Raw genomic sequence first — 25,633 nt, forward strand, 5'->3', positions numbered from 1 at the left:
GTTTGAGTCACATTTGGGATATAGTATATGCATTCTCTGCCTTACTATTTTATTATGTATTTGTTCTGCAGAAGAGAGCAGTAAAATATATTTACAAACCGTCCATTTTTTATCACTGGTAAAATTCTGATATTGGCATCTATTTTTATAATGAAAAACGTCTGCTTATTGCATCAAAAATATTACTCCGCTATCTATTCTACCAATGTTTCTAGATATGGTACATCTCACCTCGATAGGTTTGCCAATCCCGCACTATGCGTTAACAGATAAGTCTTTTTTCAAAAAAGTAGTCCATTTTTTTCGAAGAGACCTCTTAATAATAAAAATTCAGCGATTGGAGGGATACAAAGCTAATGGTCTCAGATTATGTTAATTTTCTTTAAAAACTATTACACGTGTTTCACCCTAAGGCACCATCAGATCGGTAAAGCTATTCGTTTAACACCACAAACATTTAAGTTAAAATAAAAAATAAATACATAAAAAATATTGCTGACGATCACATTATAAGTCTTTTTTGTTCAACACTAAAAGGATTTTTCATCATTTGCCACTTATCTTAAGAAGACTTAGAAACTACAGGAGGGTCAATTGTTATATTTTTTTTTAATTTCATTTGATTTGTACAGTATTAAGAAATATTTAGGACACAGATTTTGACCAATTTTAGTAATTACTATTTAAAGGGTTTTTACTATGCTTTGTTAAGTGACATTTAAATATTTAAGTGATAACTATTTTTTTCACAGCTGCCATTTTAGCTACTCTATATTTAATTCAGCTTTGTCAACAACATTTTATGTTATATATTAATAAATCATATCTGATTCGGTTAAGAAAATAAGCACTTTTTTTAACATCGAGGAACGCGAACTTGAGCATAGATTTTGAGCAACTATTAAACAACCAAGGGTCTTAGTCACGACCCTGATTCGAGACAAAATAATTAAATTTCATAAGCATGAAGAAAGCCGGACGGCCTCTTTCGCCATCCTCAAAATAATTAAATTTCACTAAAGTCATACCAATATTGACTTTGAATTTTAGCTTATGTCAACAAATTTGAGCGCCGCGCTTGCCTCCTCACTCGAAAAATTAAAAACTAATCTTGAAGGGTCCGAAGTTTTCGCGTGGCGTTTTAATTACGGCCCCAAAAATTAATAAGTTTTTCTTTGCTTGCGACCCCCTTTGGGCCTCCCCCTTTACCACCACACTTTAGCCACGAATCGTTTCGAAGCATCACCCGAATTTTTGAAGTTTTAATTAACTTGTTTTTTAACCGTTGTTTACGCGCGTCCGCGGTTTTATTATGGCAAACTTCGTGACAATGTCTTTTTGTTTTGATAAATTTCATTATTTTGGAGGCGTTTTCTTGGGACATATTAAAACCGAATTATAAAAAACAAATAGTTATTAATACGAGGAATAAAATATATTCATATCCATGAATATTATGCATTCGCCAATTTACTATTGTAACTTCTAGGCTGGAAACCGATCAAAATCAGCGAATATTACGAGGCATAACTTTCACAGGCAACTTAGAGGTGTACATCTGCATCTAACACACGGAGTCGCAAAATGGAGGCGGAAGGCCCACTTTAGGGAAATAGAATCCGTTGCACCCGAGAATAACTGTATTACCCTTTCATCCTGTCAGACCCCTCTCTGTGAGTGTGTGTTGCTGACAGCAGTTTCTGGAAACAACAAAATGCACGAATCGAATGTTAAATATAATCATTTTTAAAGAAGGGAATTAAAAACCTTTACAAAATTTGTAAAAAAAACCTAATAAAAGATCGTGTCCATTTAAGTTATGCATTTTTAACCAGTATTTGATGCATTTTTTCTCAAATAGCGAAAATTAACTTGTTGCTGGGAGATATATTAAATAATAGTTTTTCTTAAAAGATATATCATTTTTAGATTCTTGTATGTTATGCTACTTAATATATATGTAATTTTTTTATATAAAACATGCATAACTTATGTGTATACAATTAACTTTCATAGCAAAACTTCAAAGCTAATAAAGGGTTTTTATATAAATTTAAAATAAAACTGTGCGTCGAAAGTGCTTTCCATCATGCAGCTTGTTTGACCCGTGACTGCAGCGAACAAATACCACCGACAAACTGACAAACAGTATCTTTGGCGCAAATTTAATTTCGAGATCAAAAAGAATCCGTAAGTGGATATGCCGCCAAATATACATCAGAGCGGCGTGTTAAGCTGACGAGTACGGGTTTTTTTTGAGGTTATGAGTAGTGTGTTTAATGGCTAAAAAATGATTTTTTTTTGGGGGAGGGTTAGGTGTAGTATTCATGATAAAAGTTATACTTTCTATTAAGTCATCGTCAGTGACGTTTTTTTTAACTGTGTAAAAAATTCTTCGTTTGCCATAAAAAATTGAGATTTTAATACATTTAATTAAAAAAATATATATCTCGTTGCTTAAACAAATTGTAAAGCTTATAGGGATTTCTTAGTTACCTGTTTTGTTGGATATCACGTTACAATTTCAGTAAATATCAACTTACTCTCTCATACGCTCAATTATTGAAAAAAATACGAAAAAAGAATTATTCACTTTACTTCTTTTCCTAAAGAGAGAGGTAGAACAGAACATTCTTAATAATAATTTAATATTGGAAGTATATTTTATTCATGTATATCGGTATCACACCTTTTAATATAAAAAAGTCATATTTTCATTTTCTTTGCTACTCAAAACAGTACATCAATGTGAAACAAGTGTTAATGAAAAAAATCTTTGATTGAGTGTTTTTAAAAAAAATCAAAGAGATGCAAAAAAGATAAGCCATTTTATAATTTAATTTAATTTTCTTTTATTTACTTTCATAACGGTGGCATAAGGTACAGTTTTCTTTTTCAATAAATAGGTTTTTCGTTCTTTTCAATTAAAAAATAGAAAAGTGAGGTACGATATTAAAAAGAAGATACGAGTTCAGAGGTCAATAGATAAAACCTCAGCTCCTGGGTATTTAAAAAATCTGTTATACTTGTATTAATTGAATTTAAGAATTATTGGAATGATATTACTAAAGTTTTAATTTCAAATTTTTTCGAAATACGTATATAAATCTATTTTTTTTTATAATTAAAAGTTTGAGAGTATTTTCTAAATTAATATAACTAATTATGAATTCATCACAACAATATATCTTTTACGTTGCTTATTCCATAATAAAAAAATTATTTTCTCCGTAAAAAAAAAGTTGATTTTTCTTCAATTTCCTCCGAAAAATAGAAGCTTCTAATATATGCCAGGGCAGTTAGGTCAAAAAATGGCCTTTAGGAGAAGTTTTTGCAATCAAGCCGAATTTTTCACACATGGTAGTACCCATCAATAGTACTTTGTAAAAAAAAGTTACACCTTCTAGGAGGCTTGCTTTTTCTGCCATGTTGAATTAAAGATGGCGGATGGTACTATTTTTTAAAATATCGTAACTTTCTTATTTATTAACCGATTTTTGTCAAGTAAAAATCATTATATTTGCTTCTCACTAAAGAATAAAATAAAAATATAAAACTATTTTGACATGTTATATTTCTGTTAAAAAAAGTTTAAAAAAAAATGTACACTTTTCTTTTATCATCTTATTTTACGGGCTCAAAATTTTTCTCCAAAAATTGAGGTGGCAAAAAACTATAGCAAAATACAAAGTAAGTAATAGGAAAACTTAAACTGTACGATAAATAAATTATCGCCTTTTTGCCGCACCGCTCCTGCCGCCCAATCTATTAGTGAAAAGTCCACCAAGGAGGAGGAACATTGTAGACGTCAATCAAAAATTACGCCTAGGGTTGAGTTTCAGGAAAACACATCGCTGGTCTTCTCGCAAGCAGACTTCCTATCAAATTCTTCGAGCAAAGAAAGGTTTATTTCTTGCCTAGCCGAGAAGTTGAAAGAAAAGGGTATACAAGTCACACATACGAAATCTGATTGTGACAGAGTTCTTGCCTTAACCGCAATAACAGAATATCAATCGCAAGATGTAGTAGTCTTTGATAATGATACAGATCTAATTGTAATTTTAATTTCCTTAGCAAATAAGTCTAACCACCAGCTATATGTTTGGGCACCCAGCACGAGTAAAGCTCTTGATAAATTTCTAAATATTTTTAAAATTTAAACTTTGCTCTCAGAACAGATCCGTGAAAACCTTTTATTCATTCATGCATTTACAGGATGTGATACTATCTCGTATCCATATAAAATGGGCAAAAAAAGAATATTTGACGTATTAAAAAATAATCCTGAAATGTATGATTTTATCAAAAGTTTTAATGCCCCTTATATGAATAAGACTGTCCTAAGTGAAGTTGGACAAAAACTTATATTAAAATTTTTTCCCGTCCAAAACTGTTAAAATCTTAATCAGTCAAGACTTCGTTGCTATCAACAAATCACCTCTACACAAGGTTTAGGATCTAATTTTGATTTGGCAAATCTTCCTCCTACAGAAAACTCCTGTAAGCAACATGTATTTAGAGTGTATTTACAGTTACAAAGCTGGAGAGGAAACGAGTTGGACCCACTTGAGTGGGGGTGGTTTTCCAATGGCAATGAGCTTTTTCCAGTAATATACACAAAACCCCTGGGGCCCGAACACCTAATGGCTACTTTTTTTGCAAATGCAAAGATCTATGCACAGCAAACTGTATTTGTGCTTCGTGTAATCGAAAATGCGACATTTTATATAAAAAATGCAATTTAGCTTGTATGAATGCACCCAGAATTGATTTGGATAAAGTGGAAATAGATGATGAAGTTTAAGTAAAATGTAACCAAATAAGTCGTTATAACTTTTAACGATAAATAGTTATATATTATTGTTAGGCAAACGTTTTTCTAAAAAAGAATATCTACCAATATATAATGTTCCTTATTATTAAGAACAACAATGTTTTTTTTTTTTTTTTAAATGTTTATATTTCTTTTATAAGTTAAAACGTTAAAACCAAACTGTTTTTGTTATAAACATATTTTTGTTTTTTGTGTATTTGTTACAAAATATTTTGGTACATAAATCAAACAAGAAGTAAAGTTACATCCTGCATAAATTTTATTATTTTTTTTTTTGGTATTTTGTAAGCGCTTTTTAACTCTATCTCCTAAAGTACCTATCATAAATTTGGCGACTGTTTTAAAATTAAAACAAAAACGCATAAAAGACTCCACATATTTTAACTTTCTTTGGTAAAGAGTACGGTTGGCTTAAAGTTGAAGAAAAGCTTTTCGATTTTTTTATTTTCTTATTTTGGCAGAAATATGACCTGTCAAAGTAGTTTTATATTTTTGTCTTATTCTCTAGTTAAAAATAAAGATAATGTTTTTTACTTGACGAAAATCTGGTAAGAAATAAGAAAGTTACGATTTTTTTAAGAATAGCACCAGCCGCCATCTTTAATTTAACATGGCGGAAAAAGCAAGCCTCCGAGAAGATGTAACTTTTTTTTACAAAGTACTTTTGATGTAGCACGTAGTACTAGCACCTGTAAAAAATTCAGCTTGATTGCAATTCTCCTATTTTTGCTAACTGCCCTGGCGTAATAGAAGCATTTGATTAATCGTATAATTTTAACAAAAAAAAATGATTATGAAAATTTTTGATTGCTGCATAGTATATGGTTTCGTAAACTCAATTAAAAAACTAGAAAAGGATAGAAATAAAGTGAAATTTTTCTTTTATAATTAGACCAACTAAACAATATTAATAAGACTGCAGACAATATGAATAAAATGAAACCATGATATGGAAAATAGGAGAAAAAGTTCAATTCTCATTTACATATCCTTATCTCAGTCCGTTAATTAGCAGAGGATGGGAATAAAGTGATATCTTTTAGGTATAATTAAACACTTTACGCCAGAAAAACTGCATTATCAGTCAATCCAAACACGGATCTATTGGAATATTCTCGCCTAAAATATGTCAATTTAATTGTTCAGAAATACCTGCTAAAATGTTAATGCTAAAATTTATAAAAAAAAGGAAACCGGGCTTGGATTTGTAAAAAAGTTGAATATAAAAGATGATCAAAAGTTACTTTAAGTCATTATTTCATTTGACCGGTTTAATTTAAGATTCAAGCTTAATTTTCTTTTTTTTTTAAGTTTTTGCAGCATTTAAACTGGCGTTTCTGTACAATTAAACTAAGATATTTTAAAAATAGTGCCTTAAATCAAAATTTTGCAGGAGTAACTTTTTTTTCCGAATTAAATGGAAAATCTAACAGTTAACTTTTTATAAAAAAATATCCTGTCTCACTTTGAAAATTAAAAGAGGATAAGAATAAAGTGATATTTTTCTTGTATAATTGGACCAACTAAGCCCGAAAAATACAATTTTCAGACGACTTAGACTCTCTTAATAAAATAAAGCCATGGTATATAAAATAAGGGAAACATTTCAATTCTCATTTACATATCCCTCTCTCAGTTTGAAAATTAGAAGAGGATAGGAATAAAGTGATATTTTTCTTGTATAATTAAACCGACTTAACCCGAAAAATACTATTTTCGGACGATTTAGACTTTATTAATAAAATGAAACCATGATATTTATGAGCAGCTTTAGTTGGATATCGCCACCCATTTGTGTTTTTTAGCTTTATACAAAGTTTACTTTATTGATAAATGAATAAAGCCATTTGTTATTATCATATGAAAAATAGATTCGTAAATGCTAAGGTTCATCCAGGTAGCGCATAATTCGTTTTTATAGAATAAGTAGCCCGTTAATCTTTAAGAATATAAAGATGCGATATGCCAACATAATGTGAATATCTGCATGAACATATTTCATAACCATATCTCTAATATTAACCGGCTTATAAAAATTGCATTTCACTTAATACTCTACAGTTAAACTTAAAAACATTGTGTTAGAATTCGTTTTGATTTGTTTTCGGTTTTTATGTTAAATTCAATTGTTAAGAGCGCTTTGGGGGAAGAAATCATGTTATCTGCAAATTTTAAGTTACACTGCTTCAAATTTTTCGAGGTAAATCAAGAGACCAATTATGCCAAATTAAAATGAGAAATTTGTGGATATTATATTTCCCCTTTTTACTGCATCTTTAATTTTTCCTTTTAATAGAAATGGGTCATCTGCGAAACGACATAAATTAGTAAACTTGAATCCTTTCCTCCATATAAACGAATCACAGAAAATTCTTTTTATATGCTTTCTACAAACTTTCAAAAATTTCTTAATATTTCCAAAAAAAATCAAACTTATTTAAAACAAAAATTGCCTTAGTAAAACAAACTCGCATTATATGCCGCTGGCCAAATATAAAGTACCAACGATATTACCGCTCTAGGACGTCTTTATGCTCTTCGTAAATTTCATCTAAACGTCTTTATTTCGCATTGTTGCCAACTATAGGATGCCTTATGCTTTATTTACAATTTCATTACTATGTCAAGGTTTTTAGCCTGCTAAATATGCCTTTTAAAATAATAAAAATCTCGAGGCATAAGGGGGTCGGTTCCGTTAGACGGTGTTAAAACATTTCGGCAACTAAAATAATAACTGTAGTGGCAATAACCTGCGAAAAATAAACGTTATGTTAGAAAATAAAACGGTAGTTATCAAAGTAACGATCTTTCCGAGCTGAAAAATGCTTTTGAGTGTTATTTTAGGAATAGAGGGCTTTCTTTTCGCCCCTGTTCGCCTCTTATATTTATAGAATAGTGTGAGTGGGTATTTTTCATCTTTATTGATATGAAGTCTGTTGCAGGGAGTAAATACGTACAGCAATAAACGGATGTAATAAATTGTTTTTAGCAAAATCTAGCGTTGGGATCCTTATTTTTATTTTCTTGGGTATTTTAGAGTTACTAGGCAATAGTTTTTCTAATAGATAAATCTATAGTAGGTGTATATGTCATGTATTAGAGATCAATTTGATACGACTGTTAAACCCATTTTTTAAAAATTACATTTTTATTTAAAATCTGATTCTTTCATTAGTTTCAAATAATTTCTTGAAAAATAAATAAAAAATTATCATTCGAAACACTTACTGCTATAACGTCAAATAAATTCTTTAATCGCCTGCATATGTACTTTATACATAAATGCAGGTATTTCTTACCTGAAAAGAGGTTAAAACTGCCAATATTGTAATATCTGAAAAGTAGGCTGTCACTTTTGCATATTCTTCAGGATCAACTTGCATGCCTATAAAACAAAAAAATAAAAATAGAAAACCTTCATTTAACATGGAGTTATCCAGACACTCTCTTATTACTATTTTATTAATATAAAGTGTACTACTGAGAATTTTCTTTGTGCTCATGTATAAGCCATACCTCTAACTATTAGCCCTTATTATCTCCCACTTATTTAAATAATTTTTATTGAATTTATTTAGCCCATAATGTTTCCCTATATTTTACCACATTGTTGCAAGCCTGTAAAGTCCTTCTGGTTAAAATAGTTTTTTTTATATAAAAATTAAATGCATATTTCTAAAAGAGTCTTCATCTCAAAATTATGAAGGCTTGTCCTTTTTTTACTGCTTAGTCATCACCTCCAATCCAAGACTAAATTTGTGGAGAAAAAGCTAAAGCTAAAAAGTTATTATAAATTAAATAAAATAAAACTATTGATTATTCCAGAGAGTCAAGTGCTACTTCCAAATTACTTGGGTTTATTTTCAAATCTAATGGAACCAATATATTTCTTTAAAAGATTGATTTCAGTAAATTGGTTCTACTTGGTAGGTAGGAGAAAAAAATATTAAATGATTATTAACTGTTCATCAGACCAAATTTTGATGAATACTTATGATTCCATTTTCTAACTAAGATAATTCCAGAAAAAATTTAGAACCCGTAAAGAGGACTTATTCGTCGGCAGAAATACATTGAATTTGCTTGGTATTTAAAACTACTGCAGCAGTTTAGAAATTAAGTAACTATCTACACCATTTAAATCGATAACTGAAGAATTACAACCTAAAAAAGGAGCTGTAAGGAAATACCTCTTACGTATGTACTAGAAATACTTCAAAAATACATTTATTAGATTTTTGTCCGCCCTTTTATAACATAAAATGTTCCTACACTCTTATTTTGATCAACTTGTATTTCTGCTTCAAATGAACCTATTATATTCAGAGGTGTTTTACTGCCATATGCTAAGAATACCTTTACCTGGATTCTTAACTTGGATAAATACATTATACATTTCTATTTCTACCGCACCTAAAATACATGGAATCTGAGTATCATCATCGATTTAAAAAACATATACATATATCTTTTTAACGTAACTAATTATTTCGTTAATCCTAATTTTATAGTTTATAAGTTATTTGATTCATTTAACTTAATTGTTGTAGTAGGACATAATTAGTTTTGAAATTAGTAAATTAGAGGGTAAGGTGTAGGTTAGTTCATTACTTTTGTAGTTTTATTCTATACTTTGTAATAAATTCATATTAGTTCTTTTAGACATGTTAGAAAAACAGTTAGCAATAATTAATAATTAGAAATTAATTTCGTAGATTAATCATTAGATTATAATTTTGGACCTTTAGGCTCTTATGGTTACGGTTAGTTATTCATATATATGTTTTACTAGTAAAATTATTTATTGTTTTGACTATAAGTTTATAAGGTAATTTACATTAAATCTAATTATTATTATTTACCTATTAACAATTAAATATCTTAAATTATGTATTTTTTTACAAAATTTATACTTATAATATGTTAAATTACATAAAATATCAAATAATTTAAATAAATAATACCTATTTTTTAATACTTGATTAATCTGTTTTTGTTCACAAAATGATCTAAAAACAAACTATATTTTGCTTTTATTATCTAACATTGAGTCCACAGCCAACCCATCCAAATAAAAAGTGTCCCAGACAAAATAAAAAAATACTACTGGGGACGTACTGAAGATACTACCATTTTTGTCAATAAGGTTGTCTGTTTTATTTTTCACGTGTGTAAATTTCAAAAATGTAATTATAGCGGTACAAAGCGATAAAAAATCGTATAGATTTACAATTTTAGTTCCCAAAGTTTCAGCGTTACTCAAATATATATATTTTTTAATTTTAGAAAAATTAAGAGCTAAAAAACCTTGTGCAAGCCGGCAATATTTACGTATTTAACATATGTAGAAAAAGAGTCTTGTATTTTTGCCAACCATCGCCATTTTTTTATTAATATTTTGACCATATTCAATATTCTTTGTATAAATTTTCAAAAAAGAAATCGGTTTTTACACGTACCTTTAATTTTACCGGACCCATAATCCCAAGTAATGGATACGTACACACATGTATATAGAATCTTATTCTATGCCCACACCGAAAAATATAACTACTATTATTATAAATTTAGTTTTGGTGATTGAGCAATTTAAGACCCAACGATTTTTAGATTTTTTTGTGGTATGTTTAGGAAGCTTACCTTAAATGTTATTGGTTAAGACATAAATATTTTTGGATGAGCCATTTTTTAGCAAAAAAAAATTATGCTATAGATGGACTACGATTTTCCATGTTTCTATTTTGGACACAAATATTAAAGGTATACTAGAGTGTTATTACTTTTAAAAAAATATAATGATTAAAAACACAACACTTTTTTTAAGATATTTACCAAATTGCCTCCTTTAATTTAGAAACGTTTTTTTGACGTGTATAAATAAATCTCAAATTATTGACATTTGACATACAACTTATTTAGAAGAATTAAACTAGTCATTACAGCGTTGCCGGATTGAGTTGGGTTGGGTTGGTTTTGGTTAAGTTGGGTTAAACATATACCAGTCCTTACACTCTTAAATTTTATATATCAAATGAGAGCTCCCTACCAATTAATTTTAAAAATTATGATACGATGAAAATATTTTAAATAAAAAAAATATATAAACAGATGTTTCATGCTAAAATATAAACATTGAACAATAGAAAATTAAATTACAACTTGTAAGTTTTCCAATTGAAAATCGAAATTTATTCCTTCCATTAACTCTGTTAATAACTGCCGAATTTTATCTAAACTTTATGGACTTCTGTCCAGTATGGCAGCACTGCCTCATGTCCTCTTGCAAAATTAACGTATTGGAGAGTTTTCGCATGTTTTAAAAATGATGTCATTTAGTATGATGTTTTTTTGATTTTTTAGTCAAAATATTGTTAATCTAAAATTTTTTTTGTTTTAAAATATTCTATAAACCGTACCCTTTCTACTAAGTAAAAAATCTTGTGCAAAATCGTTGGGTCTTAATTTGCTCAAGCACCTTTAGTTTTTTTTATGGTATTTTATTGGGTACATACCTTTACTGTTACCCAAATTAGGTGAAAATACCCAAACTGCCTAGCTAATGGTGCAGTGATTTTTATTTACGGAACACCGTAAATTCCATAATTTCATTAAAATGTACTATGTTAAAACCTTCAAATAAACGTAACTACTTCTGCTTTCGCATACGGAGGCCAGAAACCGAAAGTATATCATTTTTATGCGAACATAAAACCGAGTTTATTTTAATTATTTATCGGTGACTGACTCCCTATTCCTTTATTCATAAATCATCAATAATATACATATACTTTACTTACTTCTAAACTTTAAGCAATATATTATTATGAAATTGCAAACTACATATAAATATCTTCTCTTACTCATACACAACCACCCTGATTGAACAAAAGCTTGACTGGCATGTTGATATTTGCGAATACCATATATAAAGCGAACACAAGAATTTTGTAATTTCTGTATTCGGCTCGATACAGCTCTAGTTAGACAGAGTGCGTAAACAATATCACAGTAGTTCAAATGTGATAACATTGGAACAAGGAATCGCATAACAAAATTTTAAATTTTATTGATAATATGCCATTGCGGGTAAAGTAATTTTAAACTGAAATATACTTTAGAGGCTGATTAACATATTCAACACTACGAAGTTCATGATCCATAGGAAAGCCTAAGTTTCTCGGTAATTTTGTTTATTTACAAGGTGTTATTTACTTATTTAATTAACTTACAAGGTAAAAAGGCTTCAGGCAGCTTAGATACATATAAATTAAATAGAAGTCGACCAAATGTGGACCTCTGCGGAATATACAGTTACCTCCAAAAGTATTTCGACAAAATTTATTTTTAACAATAATCTTACCTTACAATATAATAAATAACATATGCTACCTGATAATAATCTTAAATATTTCTTAAATACTACTGAACAATCCTATACTATTATTTATTAAAAAAAAAACAAAAACTAATAACTAAAATTTTTAGAACGAATTTTATATCTCAAAATTATTTGGACAAATAGAAAATTAAATATATACAATAAAATAAATACCACACAATTATAAATTAATACTTAGGAGGAAAACCCTTCGATTCTATGACACATCTAAGTCTGAACAAGTTTACTAGTGACATATACAGAGATTTTATTCCATTCATTTAAAACTTGGTCAATTAGATCTTGCCTATTTTTATATTATGTACTAGAGCCTTAGATTTCAATGCCTGCCATAAGTTTTCAATAGGATTAATGTCCGGTGATTGAGGGGGAAAATCCAAAACTTTAGGTACTTTATAGACTAGCCACAATCTAACTATTACCGATTTATGTTTTAGGTCGTTGTCTTGAAGAAAAGCATAATTTCTAAACCTAAGTTCAAAGCACTTTGGCGTAAATTGGTTTTTAAAATATCCAAATATTTGTGTTTGTCCATAATTCCATCAATTGGGCAGATATTTCCTACTCCACTAGCTGCAAAACATTACGGAACCCCTTCCATGTTTCACGGTGGGACAAATATTTTGAGATTGCCTGGTTTACGCCACACTATTTTTTTTGCCATCTGATAAGAAAAGGTTTATTTTTATTTCATCCAAAAAAACCACGCGATTCCAAAACTCAGGGGGCTCATTTATGTATTTTTTTGCGAAAGCTACACGTTTCTGTCTGTTGATTTTACTAACATGTTGCTTCTTCCTCGCTATTCTGCCATGAAAATTATTTTTTCTTATAACTCTCCTAACTGTCTCAGATCCAACTTCTTTTCCTAAACTTTTTTGTAGTTCCGAAACAATTTTCGGGGCACTAATAAAGAGGTGTTTTTTTATCTCTCTCATTGTAAAGTGTTCATCACGAAGAGTCAGCTTCCTTGGACGACCAGATCGATGTTTAATTCCCACTAAATTTTTATCTTTAAACTTTTCACAATATATCCAATGGTAGAGCATGATTTATTTACAGTTTCGGCTATTTTCCGATAAGGTTGGCCCTTTTTAAACAAATTGATTATAACTTCACGCTCAGCAATAGTTATTTCTCTCGATTTCATTTTTGTGTATGAATGCGCACGTTATTGCATATTTTTCTATACTACTCGACATGTTGCCTTAAATGTAAACGAAGATGCATACTGATTTTTACTTACATTTCACCTTTTTATTAAAAGAATTTATACACTGTCCAAATACTTTTGAAAGATTGCATATTTTATTAATTTTGTATATACATACAAAATTAATAAAATATGTATAAAAAAAATTATTAATATATATACATTTGCAATACTGTTTGACTATGCACATCTTTTTCATACTAAATATATCGTAATTATATAAAAAATATTCATAATTATTATTGGGTTGCAGATTTTATTTATTATAATTATAATATAAGAATATTATTGAAAATACTTGTCCATATACTTTTGGGAGTAACTGTAGCTCGTAACAGATTGAAAACAATACAATTTGCTTTGTTGAAAACTGCTTGACTAGATGTTCAGATAATAGTTGTACAGCATTTTTTGTTAGACCAGCATAACGTAAAAGAACTATGACATAGCCGTATCAAATGCCTTGCTAAGGACTAGTAAACTAAGCTTTCCGCTATCCTTCTGACCCAAAAAATAATCTGTGATACTCAAGAGAGCCGTACAGTAACTATGACCTTTCGAAAACTCAGACTTAAGCTTGTAGATACTGACTTTATAGTACCTTTTCCAAAATTTTTCATAGAATGCAGTTGCGTGATATTTTCAATAGAACTACCTTTTAGTAGTGGTACAATGTGGTCGGACAAACACATTCTGTAATGACATAGTTATTACAGAATATGTGTTAAGTAGAGTAGGATAAATAGGATGCATAATATACTTCAGTGGCTGTAGTTTTAATCTGCGATAGAATATTATGTAGTTTAATATCATTTACAGAACGAAAAATAAAACTTTGTAAACTTACTTCCAAAGTAATTAAAAGCGTCACTTGAAAGTAACTAAATCTGTCACTATTTACCAAAAAAAAAACATAAATCTAATAATATATCCGACAACTTTAGGGAAGAATACTGATTCAATTTAGGTATAACGGCAACATTTTCATCCATTTTTACAACACTAAACCCCCGCGCGGAGCACAGTAAATTATATAATTTATGTCGAAAGGAGATAATTAAAATGTTATGAGCCATTACTTGACATTTACTGCAATTAAGGTCGGAATGACGTCATTAAACTCATAACGGCTCCGGCGAAAATGATAATTTCGTGTTTCGGTATAAGACGTCGGACCCTTTTTCTTTTCGGGGTATAAGATGCTGTATAGAAAATTGCCCCGTTGAGGGATTTTACGGGGATGAAAATAACCCGTTTCGGGGTCCAGATGAAATAAGCGGTTTGATATTGGGTTTCGGGGAGAAAATATAAAAATTGTTTTAAATTGGTTTATATTTTGAAAATGTTTATTATGGTATAATAGACTGGTTATTAATGGATTTGAGGCCTAAATAGGCTATTCTGAAGCACAATAAGCAGATTATTGATAAGCTGATTTACTTATTTTAGTATTATTCTTAAGCGGATGTCTGGGGATAATTTATTGCTTTTAATTTATGTCAATAAAATTATTAAATACATTTATTTTATTTTTTTTTTAAATGAAGAAATTATAGTCCCTAAAAAAAGGATTTAGGAACTAGTTATTTTTCTGCATTGTGTTGACTAAAATCTTGGAACATAAACCTGATTAACTTTTAAATCATACCTGGTGTTTATTTTAAGAAAGGCATATACTACTCTGATGGAAATTTATCGGACCATCCTAAGACTTCCCAGTAGCTTTTTGGTTATGAAGAACCTAACACCTCCCACTGACTCATGTTCTTCTCCATAGTAGTAAAATAAATGACAAGATTTTAGGGTCTTAAGACCAAGACACCTTGCCTTCTGACCTCACTAACTCCGCCAATATCCGATCTTATATTTTCTAAGTCACTTTCTATTTCAGTAAACCTTTTGTCTGAAAGTAGAGTTCTAGAGTCAATTACAATTCTGAGAACTGTTTGTCTCTTTTCTTTGAAAGTCAGTTACAATTTTGAGAACTGTTTGTTTCTTTGAACGTAATTTTACGTGTGTTCCCTCTTCGCCAGAATCCTAAGGAAAGATAAATCAGTGTAAAAGTGCCTACTCATCTGGGATAGTTTCTATTTAATTTTCTTTTTAATATGAAATAAAAACAATTCCAGGTGCTGAAAAAATAAATAATTTCACATTTATGTATGCAAACGTTATTATGCATTTTATAGGGTTTTATTTAATAAAGGAAAAAAAATTAAAAAAGCTAGACTTGGAAACAAGAATCAGCCAAAACAATAGAAATACAAGGCGAAAAAAAGAAAGTGAAGGGACGACTATCTAAATTTACTGTAGAATCCTGAAAATTAGTTAAATATAATTCGAAACATTAACAAAAAACATTTTTTTTTTCAGCATTTGACCATTTTAGACACAAATCACTTGAAACGTTGAAGTTATTCCAAAATGTCTAAAATACCTATTTTTTTATAAAATCAAATTATCTTGCATTTTTGTTCCAAAAACAGATATAAAAAGACCTATTTTTTTAATCTATTTTTGAGTCAAAAATTACAGAATTTTTTTCTAGATACAACAAGCAAAATATTTAAGAATTTTTTATAAAAAATATTTTTCTTGCTTTTGTTAAAAAATAGCTAACAAATTTAAAAGCTAAATAAAAACTTAAAAGTAAGTTTTAGTGCACTTTTATAATTTAATTGTGCAGTATAGATGTCAATGTAATGAAAAAGCCAAATTTGTGAATTTTGGACAATGTTGAAATCGCATTTGTCGAAACTTATATGATCATAAACTTTTCCAGAAATATTGTTTTTTTTTTGTCAAAACTACGAAAATTGTATTTTACATAAAAATAGATTATTTAAACCAAATATATATATATATATATATATATATATATATATATATATATAAAAGTTTCTTCTCGGAAGTAAGGATGATTCGTAATTTAATATTTAATTTATATAGTTTTTGGCAATTAATTATATTTCTTATGCATAATGCATAATCTAAAAGTATGTGGCACACGTTTTCAAAAGAAATATGAAAAGACTAACTTAACTTGATTAACTATACTCTTTCATTTTCCGCTCGACATTTGACTACGAAAATATAGAAACTTTTTATTAATATTTTGGTTTAAAATTGAAAAAGTTTAAGTTTAGCTTCCGATATTAAGCTAAACCAAGCATAACAACTTAGTTACTGGAAATTAAATTTTGTATACAAAGATAATTTTAATTACTGTCTGTATAAATTTTCAGGGATCTTTTTTTTTTTAATTTTGGGTTTGTAGGTCCCTTTAAGTTATCTGACACCTTGTTAAAATAGCTATAGATCTGGTAACTAAGTATTATTTTATAAAATCGTGTGTTATACTGAGGTGGTGGAATTAATTATATGTGCGTTAAATCTAAAATATTTTTGATACAAATACCTTGATCGCGCCTTAAAAATTATTTTATTATATAACAGTAGACTATGAGGTAGTCTTCTTTTATACATCAAAAGCTATCCGAATTCTTTAATCTTTGCAGTTACAACAAGTATTATACATATTTCCTTATACCACCCATTAAACTAATACAGTCTTTTTGTATACATTGAGTGCGCATCTAGTTTTAATATATTATATTACAACATTTAAATTACGCCAAACTTGCGTTTGATTTCTAGTAAACGACTTCCTTTCTTATGCAGTTACTTATATGCGATGATATTCTCAAATCAACATCTATATCCAAATTCAAGTTCCTAGAAATATTGGAATAACATTGGAAAATACTTTCTTAAAAGAAAGTCTTTTCTCCACAAAATAAAATGCTAATCTTGTTTTAAGAGCGATGTATTTTGTTGCGATATATCATCATTATTATCGGAGGCAAAATTTAGTTTCATAATTAAAAACAATCAAAACCTGTTCTGAATTGCGAAACTAAATGTTGTGTTTGATGATTATATTTTATCTCATGGAAATGTATAATTTTTAAAAAAAGATTGACATTTTACTTTACGCAGAAAAGACTTAAGATAGTATCTTTCTTATTAGCCATTCACCCCACTTCCAAAATGGACGTCTTCACTAAAATAAATATTGGCATGTTCAACTTTTTCTGTATCCATAACAATATTAAGCTGATTTAATTTACTGCTTAAATTTTCTATAAGTACGCCCGAATAGGATAACCTGATATTTTTTCGGACCTTGGATGCTTTTCAGAAGCACTAAAATTTGATATCTTCGTTCATCTTATTATTAGCTTCCAAGATTTCTTTAAGTAAAAACGAAAGATAAATTGTAAGTCATCAGCATAAAGATAAATACAAGTGCAAGTAAGTACACAGATATGAAGTGTATAGGGTGAAAAGAAGAGGTTAAGGATTAACCCTTGTAGAAGCTCATTAAGATTATACATTGTATTAGATTCTTCCCATTTTATTGAGTTTTACAGACTGTGGCCATCCCGAAAGATATCTACCCATCAAAAGACAATCATCAGCGCTGAACGTTAAATATTCCAGAGTTGCTAAAAGTAACCCTTGATTAAGCTGGTCAAAGGCTTTGAATAGACAATCATAGTAAGCTTACCATGATCAGCAGCCTCCAGAATATCATCTGTGACTTAAGGTAAGAAGGGCAGTAGTACAGCTATGACCTTGGCTGAATCCTGACTGTATAGGTGAAAATGTATGGTGTGCTTCGGCATAACTACGTGTTTGAAAGCTCAAAACCCTCTCTACGATCATTATCATGGTTGGCAGAATGCTTATGAACAAAAGATACTTGAGTTCTTCAGGATTTGATGGTTTTGGAATCGAGAGTAAAAACAAACTTTTTCATAGGTCAGGTAACATGTGTTTCAATACAGAAATTAACTAAGTGTAGAATTATTGGCAATATATTTGGACAAAAGTAGTTGAACATTTTAATTCCAATACCATCAGTACCAATTTTCTTAGATTTTATGGAGATTAATATTTTTTTAATGTTATCGATGTTAACTAAAGAGAAATTAAAGTCACTTGCAGTTCTTTCTTTATTTTGCTGGTAAGAAATTAAGCTATCTGGATCAGTTTCCACTGCAATTGTAATCTGGTTCCCTAATACTTTATACGCAGCGCAATCATTAAGAGTTGAATAGAAGTCCATATTTTGTTGGAGAATGTGTATATATAGATTTCTAAATGGGGAAGTCTTTATCTCCAAGAAAAAATCCATCTAGATCATTTAGTTAAATGGATTATGCATTTCGGCTGTGTAAACAGCCATCCTCAGATACAAAACATATGCCGAAATGCATAATCCATTTAACTAAATGATCTACATGCATTTTTTCTTGGAGACAAAGACTTCCCTATTTAGAAATCAATCATTAAGAGTTTTTGGTTTTTTTGATTTATAAAGTGCTTTGTTTTTAAGGTACATTAAGTTCTTAATTTGTTGGATAAGCGTCAACGAGTATAAGCAAGGTAGGTATTAAGTAATTTAGGTTTATAGTTAACATCGGAGGTGTGAAAAATGCTACTAAATGATATTGATTAAAAAGCGTTGCATAAATATTAAAGGTTAAACTGGCAAAAGCTTTTGTACTTCAAGTAAAGAGGTTTTTGTTGTGTGGTTTTATTTTGCATATTATTAGTAAGTGGTTTGACATATTGAGGCTATATATTGACGTCGACTTTTTATTTTAAATAAATAGTAAATAATAATATAATAAATATAAATAATAAATAATTAAAAAAATAAGAAATATTTTTTATAGTCAAAATTTTAACGTAAAATGAGAACTATTAGGGTAGCATTCGTTTGACAATATCCAGTCGGTTCATTTTTATCAAATTTTATATATTATAAAATTATTTTATAATATAATTTATATATATTAGGTTTTTTTTTGGAAAATTTTGAATTTTAAAATGTTTTATTTAAAATTAATTCTAAGAAAAAAAATGTTTTAAAAAAGGTGATTACATGACATGATTTATTGGCACCTTTTTGATTTTTCCTGCAAAGTTTACCCAAAAAGCAATTATCTAAAACGTGATTTATTTAACCACAAATTCCTGTGCTCATGACTTGTTTTCTTAAGTAATAAAACAAATCAAATTTTTATTATTGTTTTTTTGGCAATTATTTTTGACATTTCACCTCAGATTGATTTAAAAAAAAATTCATGTCTAATTAAAAAAAATTAAATAAGTTTTTGGCAATTTTTTTATTTCTCTCCTAAAAAAATTACCTAATTCATAAAAAAAAATTGATCCTTGATTAAAAATTCAATATTTCAAAAAAACGCTCTAAATCAAATACTAAATTATAAAAATTAAGTTTTAAATCAGGTCTCAGTTCAGATGAATTATTACTAAAAATTACATCTTGCTTTAACACCATACAGGTAACAAACCAAATCAAATATATTACCAATTTTTATATTTCACAAGGTTTACTAGGTCTTGTATTTTATCCTAAAACATTATCTAATACAAAAATAAAGCTAATTATGAACCAAGTTTAGCTAATTTAACTAATATGTTTTAATAAATAATATATATATGTACAAATATCGATAAGCAACAATAAAACAAAAATCTTATAATAATTAATATTAGGCTATCCCATAATTGCCTCAATTTTTTAAATATTTTCAAAAATAAAGATCATGCATTTTTTCTTATTGAATTGTTTTATTTTATTAATGCCATCAATTTCATAGAGCAACAGATTAAGAAACTTAAGGAGTTAAGCAAGTTATATATTTAAGATGTAAAAATTACATGGTTGTTTATTTTATATCTTGTATTATGACAATGATCAACATATATATCTGTTTTTTCTTTTCTATACATAAATGTACAAGTTGAGATAATATAAAACTGTTGAATATTATTAATGTTACTATTACATGTTTGATTTATTGGATACTTAATTTTTTTATAAGTTACCTTAAAAATATAATTTTGAATGGTTTGTGAAGATTTTAAGATTGTTTTATATGTTTCCCAACAAAGCTATAATTATATAACTAGATTTTGATTCCACTAGACTACACACCGTTTTTCTAATAAAATTTTTCTTAAAATATAAAACTTGTATACAAATTTTCTTAGTCTTGTTACTATAAAATCTTTATGTTCTGTCCATTTAAGATTTTTGTCAATGATGAGTTTTAAATATTTCGTTTTATCGCAAAATTTAATAAAGGCGATTTCGTTCAGATATATGTTATCAAAATTAGATCTGTTCAAGTTTCGTGAGGATTATGCTATGAACTTAGCCTTCATAATTTTATTTAAACCAGTACTTACTTTGCCCCTTATTTCTTCCCCTAGTACATTGCACGAATGCTCAAATTCCTCTTGTATCCATTAATTAAACAGCAAGACAAGTTTGAGATTAAAAATCCCCAAAAAAAGCGAGAAAGAAAAAAAGCAATAAACCGTGGGTAACATTTTGTCCACAAAGCGATATTTCAGCATATAGTGCTTGACCGCAGAACAGAAAAGTGAGATTTATGCAGTAATATCGTCGGCGTGTTGTCTGCAGTGGCGCGCTCTGTGATCGATGGGCCAATTACGCTCCCCGTTGAGCTATTTACGCTGATTGAGACCTTGATTGATCACCGCCAAAGTGCATCCGCAGGATCACGTCTATTTGACAGGCCATTGTGTGTCGTCCTAACGGAAACTATCGGCCAAGAATTATTGATGTACACGTATACCTGTCTGCTTAATTTTTTTCTTCTATTTATTCACCTTAAAAGGTATTTTTTGCTAAGTTTCTTCTTAATGGGTATCATATAGGCTTCTCATACTAAAAGGACATCCTTCATGAATATGAACGGTATCATTCAGGTATTTGTTTTTATTAAATCCAATTAAAAGATAATTTATAATGAAAAAGTAGTTTTTGCAAAAAAATTCGGATATTGTGAGGAAAATTTGTAATTTATTCTAAAGTTACTATGATAATCAAGGTAAGAATGAAAATTTTAAATTGTTTATTTGTTAAACAAAGTTTTCTTTAAAATAAAAAATAAAGTCTTTTTTTTAAAGAGAAAATTGAATTATATAAAAATGTACTAATATTATGAATAACTTAATAGCACACGACAATCATCTTTACTTCAAAAATATAGAGTTTATGAAGGACTTGCGAACTGACAAAGCTCCTAATAACCCTTAAACTCTCCTTTCTTCTTCACTGTTTCTACCATGAATTTTTCTCTCCCCCTTCTCCAAGCCTGGAAGAAGTGCAAAACAGATCCATTTTTTCGTTTAATTTGAATAAAATTATAATACACAAAACCAATAATATAAATTTCAGAAAATTATTTAAAAATGTTAAAATAGAATAATTTAAGTTCATGTAAGCTTTCTCACCTGAAATACATCACCAAAAGTTGAAAACCTTTAAATTTATAATCAAGTATCTCGCAGAATAGAAACATTAGTAAGCTTGTCAATGAAATTAATAAATTTTATAAAAGTTTCATAATCTAATACATAATCTTATAGCACATGACTATCATTAAAATATTAATTACCTCATTCAAATATTTGTTCCGTTTGTCTTCATCTTTTAATAAGCTTTCTTGTCTACTGATTTTATTATTGGAAGTTTAACTGTGCTTATGATGATACTTCTTCAGCCTTCTTTAGGATGTTTACTATTTGGTTATTTGTTTCCTCCAGGTTATGGTTACCGAAACTTGGAATTTGTTCAAAATATTCTGTGTATTAAAAAAGATTTTCTAAAGATAATTCTCTGATCTGATTAATTTTCTTAGACTCTTCTTTTTTACTAGCTTAACTCCTTTTTTCCTAATATTTATTACCACTTTTCCTCTGACAACTTAATGGATACTTGAACCTCTATACCTCTGAACACTTATTAAATACACTGACGGTATTATTTCTTTTCCACTCGATACGTTTTTAGTAATACCGATTTACTAGCAGATTTAAAAAAAATATATTTATAATATAGAGGTTATATATAGAGGAATTGCAGCAGTCGTTCGCATCTTTTATTTCTTGTATTTATTCTATGACAGCCTATGATTATTTCTCCCTCGACTTTTTTACTCCTACTTTTGCACTGAAGTCACCTACTATCATTTCACAGTAACCTTTACTTGCAATAGCTTCATAGAATATGTCAACCTCCTCATCACTATGTGAACATATTAGACATAGGCCTGGTTATTTTAAGGTTATCCATCTAACTCAGTTATATAATAACCCTGACTACTCTGAGGTTTCTGTTGTTTATTTTCACAATACTGTTAGTATGTTTTCTATGTATAAGAAAGCTGACTGCACCTACGGTATTGCATTACCTCATAGTAAAATAGATATTTTGTCTAACCTTTGCCTTTTCTTCTTTCTTCGCGAATACCAATGCTATCCCATTTTATATCTTGAAATTCTATCATTTTTTCTTGTGATAACGTGGTTCTAGTGTTATATGTTAGTGTATGAAATAGTCATCGTCTTTGGTAGCCTAGCCCTATCCAAGGATTCTTAGCACCCTTCGTTCTTCACCTTTTCCAGTTGGTGCCAAGATAACCGGAGGTTTTCGAATTTCCGGAAACTCTGTCTGGAAAATCCATTTAGTAGAGTGGCCAATAACCTACCACGCTAGCCTTTGTGGTTTAATAGGTGCGATATAAAGTAAAAAAGAAGTTGTAGGCTATGAGTAGTATTATTTCGGGTCTAGAACTGATTTCCTGAAGTTATAGAATAGAGGAAGAACCAACCAGTGGCTCACGCAGGCAGGGTTGCTAAATCCTTAAAATATTTTTATTCTTTATTTGGACCACAAAGATGCAGTAAATGTACTAATAAAATGCATAACTCTATAGCACACGATAATCATTTTTATCTTAACTTTCCAATTTAGGTATTAATAATGATTTTCGAAGCACATAAAGACTCCTACCATCAAACGCTCTTCTCTTCTTCGGCGTTCTTACCAAGAATTTTCTTCTCCATTTTTCAAGGCTGCACCGAGAAAAATTTCTAGTAACCATTAATAAAAACTCGATCCTCATAACTAGGAACTTAAGTAAAATAGGCGCTAACTTAAACTTTGGTTCCGTTAACTTCGATGATCTAGTTAATGATATAAAAATAAAAAGTAATACTTACTGGTTTCCTCGTAATCATTAACACACGTTGCATATACTTTAATGGCTACTAGTTATGTTTACTTGATATTTAGTAAGACTGACTAAGATATTTAGTAACCTTTAATAAGCGCCATATATCCTTTTTGAGATTCTGGTTGTGGTTACCTGATTATTAGTAGAGCTAACTAAGCTATCTAATAATCATTACTACCGCTTCCTGCAGACCACCAGACTGGTTACCAAATCTTTAGTAGTACTAACTAGCCATATAGTAATGGTTACTATAATTATCATAGTGGTAATAATATAGTTCTAGATATGCTGACATTGTAATCAAATCAATTTTACTAAAGTATTTAGTTGAATTGGCTTCATAATCACAGTAACTCTTAGCCATTATCTAGTAACAGTAAGCTGCTTTTTTAGTCATTATAACCAAGCTATACAGGTTGTTCTGTTAAAAGTGAGAAAAGCTTTTATATAATGTGGATAACAGCTGGTATTATTAATTCAATAAAATACCAACAGATGCAAACTAAAAACCTTTTCCAAATTTCAATGCCAATGATAATGAATTTCATAATGATTTGATAAGTCTGGCGAAAAAAAAGTGCTACGCTTCGTTTTTTTGAAGATACAAGGTTTTAATTTATTTTAAATATCAACTTATTCATAAAGCACAATAGTGGGAAAAAAGGTATTAAAATACACATATAAAATAAAAACTTTTTATTTCTAATTATTCAATAACAAATTAATCATTTTTTTTTACAAATTTATGTATACACTTTTAAAACATAAAACAATAATCCAAAAGTTCTTTTACATATACCTGATATGGAAAGAAAATACTTATTAAGTTGGAATTCTTTAATTTCATGTATTATTTAAGAAACCCATTTAAAACAAATATAAGAACAAAATACAAATTATTACAAAATCTAAAGAAGAAAAACTGATTTTACTCATCAGTACGTCAAATAAGTCTTATTATTCCTGCTAATTGCACATAAAGTATCAAAAATGGCTAATTGATCAAGAAAACAACAACTCTCTTCCTCACTAAATTTAATTTCAAAAGAAAACAAATGCTCATGAAATTCTGAAAGAACTATATTAATACAAATAAAACATATTTCTTCCAGCTCATTAATTAAAATAAATTTAATTTTCCTAAACGTGATCCCTCTCAATTCCTCAACTGCAATAATATCATTCTGGCGAAATAACTTACTTTGAATAGTTACAAGTTTAACTGATATTACTTTGCTAAACAATTTTTTCTCAGCATCTGGAACATCTGACTTTGTTAATAAGTTGTGAAAGTTGGGCACAATATGAAGAACATCCAAAGCAGGTTGTTTTAAAAATTGAACAGATAACTTAAAGCCTTGTTTATTAGCAAATCTAGCTGTTAGCTGTAATTGATGTTTAATAGCCAAAGTAAGGGTTATATTTACACGAGAAGACACAACATTTGCGGCCTGTTTTAAAACTCGATGTTTGGATTCATATCTTAAAGTACTTGTTTGCAATACCGGTCCGATTATTTTGAGAATGGTTGCATAATGAACTAGGTTATGGAATTTTGGTCGAAGGGTTGTGTTAAACATCCTGATGTATAATGAATTAAAATTAAACACCAACTGATCTAACTTTTCAACATTTGATTCATCTGTATATTCACACATTAATATTCTCAATATATCTCTTAAATACAAGTACAAAGACCAATATTCATTAGTTTCTGGGATTAAGTCCCCAAAAATTAAACCAGCATTTAATATGAAAGTTTTCATTTCTGAAGCACTCATTTTTAAATGCCTTTTCTTTATCTGTTCTTGGGATATTGTAGGTGGTTTATTGTTATTAATACTATAATCAAAATATGCAATTTTATGATTCAAAGTTTCTAGTGTAAACATTTTATCATTTAAAATAAACTGATTTAATATTGCCCCCAAAAGAACAGGAGCAACTCCTTCAAAAATATCATGGGCAATATCTACACAGTAATTTTCAGTAACATGGAAAAAATTAAGGTCATTAAATGATGAATTAAACTTTATTCCCGT

The 25,633-nt window shown here is 28.9% G+C and overlaps 1 long non-coding RNA gene across 1 annotated transcript; it reads right to left on the reverse strand.

Moving 5' to 3' along the window:
• Window positions 1–1,557: 1,557 nt before the first annotated feature.
• LOC126735168 (uncharacterized) lies at window positions 1,558–10,598 on the reverse strand. Its single transcript, XR_007660340.1, has 3 exons — window positions 10,475–10,598; window positions 8,134–8,219; window positions 1,558–1,700 (listed from the first exon to the last, which is right to left on the reverse strand). It is a non-coding gene; the product is annotated as an uncharacterized LOC126735168 (long non-coding RNA).
• Between the last annotated feature and the right edge of the window lie 15,035 nt (window positions 10,599–25,633).

The sequence above is a fragment of the Anthonomus grandis genome, chromosome 4, assembly GCF_022605725.1.
Source record: "Anthonomus grandis grandis chromosome 4, icAntGran1.3, whole genome shotgun sequence".
In the NCBI taxonomy this organism is placed as follows: domain Eukaryota; kingdom Metazoa; phylum Arthropoda; class Insecta; order Coleoptera; family Curculionidae; genus Anthonomus; species Anthonomus grandis.